Raw genomic sequence first — 14,200 nt, forward strand, 5'->3', positions numbered from 1 at the left:
CGGTACTCAGTGAGACACTTTCACAGCCCCTGATACCCACTACTTCAGATTCGCAGGCCTCTACTGAGACCCAATCGGAGTCCGGTATGCCGCTAGATGCTTCAACTGTGGAACCTGCGGATGTCTCTTCCTTGGATGGGTCTGGAGCTGCTGTGCAGGCACCGGCTTCTGAGGGTGTATTCAGGCTTACTGACTTGCATATTAAACTGACTCCATCTTCTTCTTCAAGGCCTAAAACTCGAACCATACCTAGGAAACCAATGCACAGACTGCATGGTCAGGCCTTTATGCCTAAAAAAATAACGATAAAATGGCTGAAGACCTTGCAAGAGACCTAGGACTGAATTTGCTTATGATACTTCTGACCAGGATTCTGAAATTTCTGTCTCCTCTGATGACCAGGATTTACCTTTATCTACCTATGAGGATTCTGATGCAGAGGACTCTGTTCCCTCTGCTTCTCCCGCAGAGGATTTTTCTTTTGGTGAAACCTTGCATACTCTTAGGGGACATTTTCACTGGGAAAGTCAGGATTACTCTGATTCTAAAAAGAGGCTTAGAGATTTCTTACTCCTGCCCCAACACAGGCCTTTAGCTATCCCTCCTGTGTTGGACATTGTTGACAATGCCTTTTCAGAATTTAGCTTGGCCCCAGACTCTTTACCTCCTGCTCCCAGAAAACCTGATAGATAGGTTCATAGGTTCATAGGTTCATACTAGGCTATCTGCCCTAGGGCATTTATAAGCCTAGCCAGAATGTGTTTGGCTTTCGCCACCCATTTTAAATGTATTTTGCTATGCCCTTTTTCTAGGTTAGTATACTGTGCCTCTGTCTAACAGTGACACAGAAGTGATACCCGGGGTAAACCTACAATCTCCCATCCACTCATCAAGATTCCTCTTGAAGAGAGTCAATGAGGGACTCTGCCTAAACTGGACTGGGATTTTATTCCAGAGTGAAGGGAGCCTCTGGGTTATGAATCTGTCCCTCCAGCATGTCCTATTTATTTCAGTGCTGAGGTTCAAGTCTCTCAGCGTAGCTCGATGGGATTTGGATTTTCTGAGGTGCAGCATGTCCATTAATTCGGTTGGACATGGCTTTATCGTCAGGCACAGATCGCCGCTGAACAGGCGGTATGCCACTGAGTAGAGCTGGAGTTTCTTTAACCGGGCAGCATATGGCATCTGTTTGAGCCCTTTGATCCTCTTGGTGAGGTACTTTTGGGGTCTTTCCAGTTGCTGCAGGTGTCTGGTAAGGTACATCCCAAAAGGGCATTGTACTCAATTATGGGCCTGATGAGGGATGAGTAAAGAGGCACGATGACCTCCCTGATCTAGATGTGAATCCCTTCATGATTAGGTGGGCTATATAAAATGTTTTTCTAACCACTTTGGCCACGTGGTTGTCAAATGAGAGATTGCTATCAACTTGGGTCCCCAGGTCCCTAATTACTTCTTCTGTACTTAATGGATTACCACCTATGTGGTAATTTGTGGGCACTTTGTTTTTGCCAAAGGGGATGACTATACACTTTTTGGCATTTAGCTTGAGGCCATGGCTCTGGCACCAGTTGTCTGTTTCTATGAGGCCCTTTTGGAGGATGCTTGTGTCGGCTGGAGAGTCGATTATGGCACCCAGTTTGCAGTCATCTGCGAACTTGGTCAGCCACAGTCCTTCCGTGTTGGCCTGTACCTCCGAGAAATATATACCGAACAAGAGAGGTCCCAGGACTGAGCCTTGTGGGACACCACTTGTAACTGGTTTGGAGTCTGACATGGCTCCAGTAATTCTAACCATGTGGGTTCTGTCCTTGAGCCAGTTTGCAATCCATCTAGTGACATAGGGGTTTATATTTAAGCTGGTGAGCTTATCTATAATGCCCGAGTGGGGTATTGTATCAAAGGCTTTTGAGGTCCAGGTAGGCTGTGTGGACCACCTTCCCTCACAATGGCCTTGGTGACTGTTTCAAAGAAATCAACCAGGTTTAAGAGGCAGGATCTGCCCTTAACAAAGCCGAACTGGGTAGGATCCAGTGTTTGTAAGTCCCCAATATCTTTATTTATGAGGTCCATGATGATCCTTTCCATAGCTTTGCAGACCAAGCTAGTCAGGCTTATGGGGCGATAGTTTCCAGGATCCGTTGAGGCACCACCTTTATGGAGAGGGACCACTGTTGGTGTACGCCACTCTTTGGGCACATATCCTGTAGTAAGGCTGAGATTGAACAGTAGTTTTATGTTTGGGTTTAGCTCTTCTTTTTTTTTTTTTTTTTTTGGGTTTAGCTCTTCTTGGAGTTCATGTAGGACGCAGCCCGGGACACCATCTGGTCCCATTGATGCTGTGTTTTTTGCTTTGGAGAGCGGCTCTTACCTGAGCATCTGAGATGTCAGGGGCAGCACTCTGCTGGGATAGATATTTGCCCTTTTGGTGGGGAGGGAGTTTGCGCTGAACCTGTCAGCTAGGATGTTGGCAATGTCTGTGGGTTCGGTGTATTTTTTGTCATTTTGGACTAATTCTAAGCATATCTGGGAATTACCACCGAGGGTTACTAACATAACTAAAGAAAGCCTTGTGATTATCCTTGGTGTCCTGTGCAATTTTTCTCTCGAAGCTGGCCTTAGACAATTTTATGTGTGCCCGTAGTTTTTTGCTAATACTGATCAGTGATGCCTTCCCTTTTTGGGATTTTGCTCTATCATTTAGTAGCTTCCTCCTTCTACTGTATAGTTTGTTTATGGCTGGGGTCCACGAGACAGGACGTCTGCCTTTGGAGGACTGGGTCTTGGTTTTATTTGGGATCGCATGATCCATGCATTCCTGAAGGTGTTCATAGAAGTTTCCTGATTCTCATAAGTTCCTTTTTAAAAATCCTACTGCGGATCCTGAGACCAATTCATAGGGACCCAAGGGCATTAAGGCTACTACTGCCAATAGTGAATCCAGGCTCCTGGATAGATGGGGTATAAAGGTATACACCGCTCAACCTTGGCCATCAGGACCTTAAATTGCCAGTTTCATATGTTAAAGTATCAGCAGCATATTATTGGATTGCTTAAACAGAAAATTATGTTGATTCCTGATTGAGCTGAAAATAAGGATTTACAGGATTTAATGCATTCTGCTGAACAGGGCGGCCACGGTGGTGCAGTGGTTAGCATTGCCGCCTCACAGCAAGAGGTTCTCCGGTTCGATCCTCAGCTGGGGTGCCTTCTGTGCGGAGTCTGCATGTCCTCCCTGTGGTCGCGTGGGTTTCCTCCGGGTGCTCCGGTTTCCTCCCACATCCCAAAGACATGCTGCAGGTGGATTGGACACTCTAAATTGGCCCTAGGTGTGCGTGTGAGTGTGCCTTCTGTGGAAGGTTGGGCGCCGGGCTGGCAACTCGACACCGTAAAACTCCACTGCCATTCAATGTGCGGACAGGTGATCCGCTGTGGCGACCCCTAACCGGGATAAAGCCGAAAGAAGAAGAAGAAGAAGAATGCATTCTGCTGAACAGGTTGGAAAACATACTTTGCAATGTGGTTTTGATTCACTAGAGGCATCTTGCAGGGCTGCTGTCACCGGGTCTGTACTTAGAAGGCATGCTTGGCTTAAGGAGCAATCTTTGCCAGATCATGTTAAAACTAAATTGCTGGATGCTCCCTTAAATCAGGACCGCCTGTTTGGCAACAAAGCAGAAGTTCTTAAAAAGACGGAGGAAAAAGCTAAATCTAAGCAAACTGTTAAAGATTTCTTACAAGTGCAGCCTCCAAGATTTAGTAGGCATTTGGCACTCAAAAAATTGTTCCTTTCCTGCCTCTTCCAGGCCTTCTCAGTTTAAACCCAGAACCAGCAGAACACCCAGGCTTCAGTCCCAGGGTACGCACAGGACTAAGCATGGGGGTTTCCACTTCCAAATCACGGAGTAGTAAGACTCCCCACTATGGTAAGCTGTCTCAATGACATTACTTTAAAACTTCCAAGCACTTCTCAACTGACTGCTCCTTTAGGGGGAAAGCTTGCTCTGCAAGCAAAAAAACTGGGAACTCGTTACCCAGGACAAATGGGTGTTAAACATAGTTTCCCAAGGATACAGATTTGACTTCCACACATTACCAACCCCAAACGGGTGGCCAGATCTACCCCCAAATCAGTGAGCAGAGGCTGAAAAGCAAGTGCCCTCTCTTAAAAGTAAAGGCTTTTCAGACTGTACCAGAAGAGGAAAAAGGGACAATGTTTCTACTCAAGACTTTTCCAGGTACCCAGAAAAGACAACTCATGGCGTCCTATCCTTGACCTGTCTATCCTAAACACCTTTTTGGTGATTCTAAAATTCAAGATGCTAACTCTTCACCAGTTGCTTCCCATGATAGGCAAAGAGGCCTGGTTGGCAATGCTGGATTTAAAGGAAGCCTACCTGCACATCCTAGTCAGGGAATCTTGCAGAAAATACCTACGCTTCAAAGCAGGCTGCATGCACTATCAGTTCTCTGCACTGCCCTTTGTCTTATCTACTGCACCCAAGGTATTCACAAAGTGCCTAGTTCCAGTCATTGCATTTTGCAGGCAAAGAAATATTCAAATATACCCATACCTGGACGATTGTCTAATTTAGGCAGAAAGTCAGGACATACTTCGGAATCATGTGGCATTTGTACAAAAGGTTTTAACTTGTCTGGGTTACACCATAAATGAAAAGAAAAGAAATCGCATCTGGTACCCTGTCAACAAATTATGTTCCTGGGAGCAAGTTTGAACACAGCTTCCCAGATGGCTTTCCTCACACCGCAGAAACAAATTAATTTGCAAATTACATCAAACTAGTGGCCACAAAAACCCTGCTATCTGCAAGGCAAATACTGCAAGCCTTGGGGTTCATGGCGTCGTGCATTCTACTAATTCCATATGCAAGACTGCATATGAGGAAACTACAGTGGTGTCTAAAAAGCCTATGGTGTCAACATTTTCAGGATCTAGAAGCAATGATTCCTATCGTACCTTGCCTACGGTTAGAATTCCTTTGGTGGGCAGAGGCCTGCCACCAAAACAAGGGACTATCATTCATTCTACCCCCTGCCGCCCAAACCCTAAGAACAGATGCATCAGACTATGCATGGGGGCCTCACCTGGCAGGGAAGTGCATTCAGGGCAAATGGAACCCAGGTCAAATGCACCTGCATATCAATCAAAAAGAAATCTTAGCTGTACAGAATGCTCTGACAGCCTTCAAGGACCACATTCTTCCAGGACAATTAATGGTAAAGACGGACAACACCACTGTTATGTGATACATAAGCAAGCGGGGGGGGGGTACCCATTCTTACCCCCTCTGCAGCAAGCCATGGCTCTGGGGAACACAGCCGTGAGCTACCAAGTGCATCTACAGGCTCAGTTCCTGCCAGGAAAACTAAATACACTGGCAGATAAACTAAGCAGAAATCTCATGGACCCACATGAGTGGAAACTGGAACCAAAGTCTTTGAACATGTTGAGCAACAAATGGGGGAGCCCAGGTATAGACCTGTTTGCCTCTCCCCAGAACTACCAATTGGAAAAATTCTGCACAAGGACTCCCCACAAACAAGCTTGGAAAGTGGATGCTCTGTCCTTTAGCAAGAAAAAGCTATCAGTTTATGCCTTTCCTCCTCTGCCTCTCCTCTCCAAAGTACTACTAAAGATCAAACAGGACAAACCAAGGATGATACTGATTGCACCAGACTGGCCACGCCAACACTGGTACCCCCTCTTGCGCAGTGTGTGTCAGCTAGCCCCATGACACCTGCCTCAGACCCCTACCCTGCTGTCACAGCAGGAGAGCCAGATTCTGCACCCCCAGCTTCAAACCCTGAACCTGGCAGCCTGGCTAATTACCTAATCTCTCCATTACCATCCCTCAGTAAACAAGTGTTGGATGTCATTTTAGAGGCCTAGTACTAGAAAGTCTTATGCTGAAAAATGGAAAAGATTCTGTGCCTGGAACCAAACTCAAGGGATGGCCACAGCAGCACCCAATTTACCTGAGAGTCTTCAATATTTAACTGAGATGCTTCACAAGGGCCTTTCATTCATCAAAATTCATGCCTCAGCCATTTCAACTCATTACAACACAGAACCACTCCTCCTTTCTCACCCACTGCTCAGACAGTTCCTCAGAGGGGCCAAAAGCATAAGACCACCCAGGAGAGCCCCAACTCCAGCCTGGGACCTTAACTTTGTATTGGAAAGACTCACTCTTCCTCCTTTTGAACCAGCTGCAACTGCAGAGTTAAAATTCCTTTCTTGGAAAACTTAGCAATGACTTCAGCAAGAAGGGTATCTGAATTACAGGCCCTTATGGCAGTGGAGCGCCTTCATCATCTTTCATGCGGACAGGGTGTCCCTCAGGACCAACCCCTCTTTCATGCCCAAGGTGGTATCCAGTGTGGCTCCTAATCAGTCCATTCATTTGCCAACCTAATCCAAAAAAAAAAAGGGGAATGGATACTGCACTCCTTAGATGTGCACATACAACTTAGATTTTACTTGGACAAGATTATACCTCAAAGGAAATCTGAACAACTGCTGGTGGCATTTGCTGCAGGGGCAGAGAGGAAGGCTGTTTCAAAGCAAACCATTTCTAAATGGATAGGCCATTACATTAATTTCTGCTGTAAGCACCATGGAAAACATATTCCACAGGGGATTAGACCCCATTCAACCAGGGCTGCATATACCTCTACAGCCTTTCTCAGAGGTGTCCCTACCAGTGACATCCTAGAAGCTGCTACCTGGTGTTCTGTACATACTTTCACCAAGCATTACCATTTGCCAATTTTCTCTAAATCCAGAGCTGGCTTTGCCACTGCAGTCTTGCAGGGCATTATAGCTGGTCCTAATGCTATCTAAATTCCTCCTCCCATCCTTAGCTTTGGGAATCTACCCAAATGTGATGACTGCAGCAGTGAAACACGAAGAACTTAGTACAGTTGTGTATACTTACCATAAATGTAGATGTTCGAATGTATTCACTGTTGCAGTCCTGGTTACCCTCCCTCCAGCCCCCTGACTTCTCTTCTCTTCTCTATTCTCCTTTACTATACTTAAAAGCTTTTTGGTGTATTTGCTTTTTTGTTGGCGGTATAACCTTGTGTGTGTGTGTGTGTGTGTGTGTGTGTGTGTGTGTGTGTGTGTGTGTGTGTGTATATATATATATATATATATATATATATATATATATATATATATATATTTATTTATTTAATTGCTTCCCATTAAGGGGGGGCATCTGACATCTGGGGCAAGAAAAACTGATGTAATGGCGTCGGCTGCATGCTTTATACCCCTGACTACCTGATGTCACGGAAGATGAGACAGCAACCGATGCAGGACCCAAGACTTTATCAGGCTGACTGAGGGCTACTGTAAGCAGATAACCCAAATGTGATGACTGCAACAATGAATACACTCAAACATCTACATTTATGGTAAGTGTACACAATTGTACTTTCTCTGCACTTCCCTTTGGCTTAGCCACTACTCTTAGAGTCTTCACAAAATGCCTGGCTCCAGCCATTGCCTATTGCCGACAGAGGAAAATTCAAATTTTCTCTTACTTGAACGATTGCCTGATTCAGGCAGACAATCAGGAAAAGCTGTTACAGCACCTGACATTTGTAAAGAAACTTCTATCCTCCCTGGGGTACACTATCAACGAAAAGCAATCAAAACTAGTCCCCAGTCAAAAGATTGTATTACTGGGAGCAAGCTTGGACACAGCATCCCAGATGGCTTTCCTTACTCCAGAAAAGCAAGCCTATCTAACAGACTACTTCGCTCAGATGGCCACCAGAACCCAGCTGTCCGCAAGGAAAATCCTGCAGGCCCTAGGCTTCATGGCCTCATGCCTTTTACTAATTCCATATGCCAGACTGCATATGAAGAAACTTCAGTGGTACTTAAAAAGTCTTTGGTGCCAGCATTCACAGGACCTGGAAACAGTCATACCTATCATACCTTGTCTAAGGACAGAGTTTCTTTGGTGGGCAGCAGCATGCAACCACAACAAGGGACTTCTCTTTACTCATCCCATGCCATGCAGACCCTAACCACAGACACATCAGACTGTGGTTGGGGGGGCTCATCTGGACGGCAAGTGCATTCAGAGCCACTCGAGCCCAAGTCAAATTCAGCCGCACATCAACCAAAAAGAGATGCTATCTGTTCAGCACGCTTTGACAGCTTTCAGATCCCTAGTCTCATCAGGGCCCCTGCTAATAAAGACAGACAACACCACAGTTGTGTGGTACATCAACAAGCAGGGGAGACCCACTCTTACCCTCTTGGCAGGCTAGCCATGGCCCTGTGGAACACAGCCTCGGACATGCATATTCATCTGTAAGCTCAATTCCTGCCAGGCAAATAAAACTCTGTGGCAGATGACTTAAGCAGAAATCTCCTAGACCTACGAGTGGCAATTAGACCCAGCACTTCTAACCCAGAAGTGGGGGACCCCGGAGGTGGATCTTTTTACCTCCCCCTACAATCATGAGCTCAGCAAATTCTGCACCAGGACACCTCAAAGCAGGGCCTGGAAAGTGGATATCCTATCCTTCCAGTGGGTAAGCCTTTCAATCTATGCATTTCCCCCTCTGCCTCTTCTCTCGAGTATTACTCAAGATAAGACAGGACAGACTAAGGGCAACCCTGATTGCCCCGGACTGGCCACGCCAGCACTGGTACCCACTACTTTGCAGAATGTCACCGGTGCCACCATGGCACCTACCCCAGATCCCAACCCTCCTCACTCAGCAGGAGGTACAGATCTTGTGTCTGCAGCTGCAAACCCTGAATCTTGCAGCCTGGTTTATTCCTTGAATTCTCCACCAGTGACCAGCCTAAGCAAGCAGGTGCTGGAGGTCATTCTTGAAGCCAGAAGACCCAGTACAAGGAAGTCTTACCCTGATAAGTGGAAAAGGTATTGTTCCTGCAGTCAGTCTAAAGGAGTGGACACAGCACTGCCCTCCTTGCCTCTGATTTTGGCTTACCTAGCAGATCTTCTCCACAGAGGCCTATCCTTCTCTTCCATTATGATCCATGCCTCTGCCATCTCGGCTCATTACAACACTGAGCCAACTCTCTTCTCTCACTCTCTCATCAAAGGCAGAGAGGGGCAAACAAATTAAGGCCACCATGGAGAAGCCCCCACCCCTGCTTGGGACCTTAACTTTGTACCGAAAAGCTAACACTACCTCCCTTTGAGCCTGCAGCATCAGCAGAGTTAAAGTTCCTCTCTTGGAAAACAGCCTTACTTCTGGCCATCACTTCAGCTAGAAGAGTGTGTGAGTTACACGCACTTATGGCTGTGGAACCCTTCATTATTTTTCATACTGACAGGCTCTAAACCAATCTGTCCATTTGCCAGCCTTCTTCCTTAATCCTCCGAATAAATGGAAAAGGATCCTGCACTCCTTAGATGTGCACAGACGGCTCAGATTCTTCCTGGCTAGGACTAAGACCTCCAGAAAATCTGACCAGTTACTAGTCAGTTTTGCACCAGGGGCAGAGGGCAAGGCCATCTCAAAACAAGCAGTTTCCAAATGGATAGCACACTGTATCCATTTCTGCTACAAACACCATGGGAAACTAACCCCTTAGGGGGTCAGAACGCATTCCACTAGCGCTACTTCTACATCATTCCTTAGGGGAGTCCCTACTCGGGACATTCTGGAAGATGCTACCTGGAGTTCTTTTCACACCTTCACTAAACATTACCACCTGCCTATCTTTTCCAAATCCAGGGCAGGTTTTGCAACAGTAGTCCTGCAGTGCATACTAGCCAGCCCCAACTCTTCTTGACTGCCTCCACCCATTCTTCAGCTTTGGGAATCAACCCAAGTGTGATGACTGCAACAGTGAAACACGAAGAACATAGTACAGTTTTGTACACTTACCATAAATGTGGATGTTCAAGTGTATTCATTGTTGCAGTCCTGGTTTCCCACCCTCCAGCCTCCTTGTTTCTCTTTCTCTCTCCTCTCTATGTATAGTATTCACACCTTACAGGGCTAGTGGTATTTACTTTTTACTGGAGATGATGTCCTTCGTGTTTCACTGTTGCAGTCATCACATCTGGGTTTTCTGCCTGCAGTTAGCCCTCAGCCAGCCTGAATACCAGAGTCTTAGGATTCCTGCATCAGATGCTTTCTCCTCTTCCATGACGTCTGGTCGTCAGGGGTATAAAACATGCAGCCGACACCATTACATCAGTCTTTCATGCCTGGCGGTGCCCGAAGCAGAAGCAGTTCGCAAGTGCCAGTCGGCCAACTCCTGAAATTTTTGTTTTCGAGTTTCATAACAGAAGTCTTCCAAAAAAAAAAAAAAAAGATAAGTTCCCCGTTGGGGATCTTTTTTCTTGCTCCAACCGATGTCAGTAAAAGTTAACAATTGTCTTACCTGTGGAAAGCAAATACCTCATAAAGATTTTAATTTGCAGCCTGGCTAATTCCTTGAGCTCTCCAATAGCATCCCTCAGTAAGCAGGTGCTGGATGTCATTCTGGAGGCAAGGAGGCCTAGTACTAGAAAATCTTATGCTGAAAAGTGGAAAAGATACTGTTCCTGGAGCCAGACTCAGGGGATGGGCACAACAGTGCCCAGCTTACCTCATATTCTTCAGTACTTAGCAGAAATGCTCCACAAGGGCCTGTCCTTCTCGTTAATTAAAATTCATGCCTTTGCCATTTCAGCTCATTATAATAGTGAGCCACCCCTCTTCTCTCACCCTCTGCTAAAACAATTTCTTACAGGAGCCAAAAATTTAAGACCCCCCCCCCCCCAGGAGACCCCCAACTCCAGCCTGGGGCCTTAACTTTGTATTGGAAAAGCTCAGTCTCCCTCCCTTTGAGCCAGCTGCAACAGCAGAGTTGAAAATCCTTTCTTGGAAAACAGCATTCCTTCTAGCCAGCACTTCAGCAAGAAGTGTTTGAATTACAGGCCCTCATGGCAGTGGAACCCTTCATTATCTTCCACGCCGACAGGGTTTCCCTCAGGACCAGTCCTTCCTTTATGCCCAAGGTGGTGTCTTTTGTGCCCCTAAATCAGTCCATTCACTTGCCTACTTTCTTCCCTAATCCACAAAACAAAAGAGAATGATTACTGCACTCTCTGGATGTGCACAGACAATTTAGATTTTATTTGGACAGGACTAGGCCTCTCAGAAAATCTGAACAGCTGCTAGTTGGCTTTACTGCAGGGGCAGAGGGGAAGGCCATTTCAAAGCAAACCATTTCCAAATGGTTAGCCCATTGCATTAATTTCAGCTACAAGCACCATGGAAAACCTACCCCACGGGGGATAAGTTCACATTCCACCAGGGCTGCACCTACCTTTGCAGCCTTTCTCAGAGGTGTCCCTACCAGGGACATCCTAAAAGCTGCTACCTGGAGCTCTGTACATACCTTCACCAAGCATTACCACATGCCTCTTTTTTCTAAATCCAGAGCTGGTATTGCCACTGCAATCTTGCAGGGCTTAACAGCTGTCCCTAATGCTCTCTAACTTCCTCCTCCCTTCCTTAGCTTTGGGAATCAACCCAAATGTGATGACTGCAACAGTGAAACACGAAGAACATAGTACATTTGTGTACACTTGCCATAAATGTAGATGTTCGAGTGTATTCACTGTTGCAGTCCTGGTTACCCTCCTTCCAGCCCCCTGACTTCTCTTGGCTCTACCTTTCTTTCTTTTTTGGTATATTTAAGTTTTCTGGTGTATTTGCTTTTTGTTGGCGGTATAGCATAACACATAATTGCTTCCTATTGTGGGGTCATCTAACATCTGGGGCAAGAAAAACTGATGTAATGGCATTGGCTGCATGTTTTATACCCCTGACGACCTGACGTCATGAAAGAAGAGACATCATCTGATGCAGGAATCCAAGACTCTGGTATTCAGGCCGGCTGAGGGCTACCTGCAGGCAGATAACCCAAATGTGATGACTGCAACAGTGAATACACTCAGACATCTACATTTATGGTAAGTGTACACAACTGTACTTTTTTCCCACCATAACCTAGCTCCTTACTGGGGGGCTCCTGACATTTTGGGCAAGAAAAACTGATGTAATGGCCTCGGCTGCCTGTTTTTATACCCCTGCCGATCTGACGTCAGTCCTGAAGTGACAGCAACCGACACAGAAATACTTAGTCTCTGGTATTCGGGCCGACTGAGGGCTACCTGCAGGCAGATAACCCAAGTGTGATGACTGCAACAGTGAATACACTCGAACATCTACATTTATGGTACTTTCCTGCATATTCCAGGGTTAGCTGGGGTTCCAGGTTATATTTGTATTTTAAAGGAGAGACCATTTTGTAGTCTGACCTTACCAGAGAAGAGAGTACACTAGGCGGTGTGCAGCACTCTCTTATATTAGTGAGGACCAGATCTACTGTGATTGCACCCCTTGTTGGTGCATTGACAATTTGATCCAGGGAGTTTGTGTTTACAAAATCCAGGAATCTCTGTGCCTGTACGTTTAGTGTCTTATATGATTCCCAGTTAATAATGAGGTAATTAAAGTCACCCATAAATTTGGTATTAGGTTGGATAGTGAGTGTTTCCAATACACTTAAGTGCACAGTATGGGTTTACTGGGTCATAGAGGGTGGCCTGTAGCTTGCAAGGAAGTGGTGTTAGATTTTGCCTTAGGTAATTTGAACATGGAGATGCTCAAGTGCATTGTCCTGCTTGATATAAATCAAGACAGCTCCATCCTTTGTCCCCCTGTCTGTGCAGTAGCTGGTCTAAATGTGTGGAAGGCATTATAACCTTGCTCTCTCAGTCTGTACTTTGTGGCTTTAAACCATGTCTCAGTGACCCTACAGACATCCACACTTTGGTTAAGAGACCGTCTAGGGAGTGGAGATTTTTTAGACTCCTAGCATTGGGCAGTAACACCTTTACACTTTCTTGGTTTTTATTTGCTATGTTGGAAGTACTTTCAGTTTGGTATCGCCTATAAAAGCACTATGGGCAGGAGAATAATTTAGCTAATATTCGATTATTAAAAAAGAAAGAGGAAAAAAAACACACTGGAAACAACACACTTAAAAGTTAGTGCTTTCGTTTACTTGAATGTTGTAAACTTCTTCAGACAATCAAAATTCAATTCACAAACCTTAAATACAATTAAATTAGTGATGTCATCAACTGAAAAAATGACCCACCTCATTTTAAAGAAACAAATAACAAGCATAATAAAGCATGGTATAAAATGCAATAAATAGTACTAGATAGCATGAAATGTTCCATTTACTGTCGTAAAAGACACATAACGTATACCTAATGAGAGGAATCTCTCATCTTATTAAAGCTTTTAATTTTAAAATGCTTTTGATGGAAATAACATCATTTAGCCTTGGTGGTGTTGCAGCATTCAATTTTAGTTGCCACAACACTTCTTTCTCCTCTAGTTTTAAACAAATAGGGCCACCCTTACCACTATCTGAGACCTTATCAATTATTAAAAACTGAAATTCATGTCCTGGAAAGCTAAACACATGTCTAGCTAGTGCATTATTGAAATTGTTCTTCCTAATAGCATAACAATGCTCATAAATTCTATTTTTCAGTGATCTATCCGTTTTGCCCACATAAAAAGAAGAGCATTTGCCCACATAAAAAGAAGAGCATTGGGAACATAACCCTAAATAAACTACTCCTCTGGTGTTACAATTGAATTTGTCATTGATGTAAATTTTAATTCTACCCACTGTTAATGAACTAGTCACTTTGATGTATTTACACCAAGTGCAGTTCTCACATTTGTACATACCACAGTGTGGTTTGTGGCAGTAAGGTTTACTGTGTTCTAATATGCTTTTCAAATTCATTCCCCTCCTAAAGGTAAACTGGGGGTATTTGCTGATGTATTTATTGACACTTTGATCTTCAGACAAAAAACACCAGTTTTTACAAAAAATAGATTTTAACAAGTCTGCATCTGAGGAAAATGTAGTGATGAAATTCAAACTGGTCGACCCATCAGTCCTCAAATGAATTTTGGGACAATTATCTAAATGTGGGTACCCCAAATCCATCTGTGTTCCTACATCAGTTCTCTCTATGACTTGTTCTAGCATTGTATTCAGTTCCCTGATGTTTAAGATTGGCTTGAAGCTACCACTGGTCCTTTTATTTGAAACTTCCCTAATCAAATTGTTAACCAATCTGTTGGGGTAACC

General features: G+C 44.9%; 1 protein-coding gene across 1 annotated transcript in view; it reads left to right on the plus strand.

The window, feature by feature from the left end:
- TNPO1 (transportin 1) overlaps positions 1 to 14,200 on the plus strand; it is a 3,819,238-nt gene that overhangs the window by 3,247,734 nt on the left and 557,304 nt on the right. The window lies entirely within an intron of this gene.

Source organism: Protopterus annectens, chromosome 2.part2 (assembly GCF_019279795.1).
Source record: "Protopterus annectens isolate FY-2018-M chromosome 2.part2, PAN1.0, whole genome shotgun sequence".
NCBI lineage: Eukaryota > Metazoa > Chordata > Ceratodontiformes > Protopteridae > Protopterus > Protopterus annectens.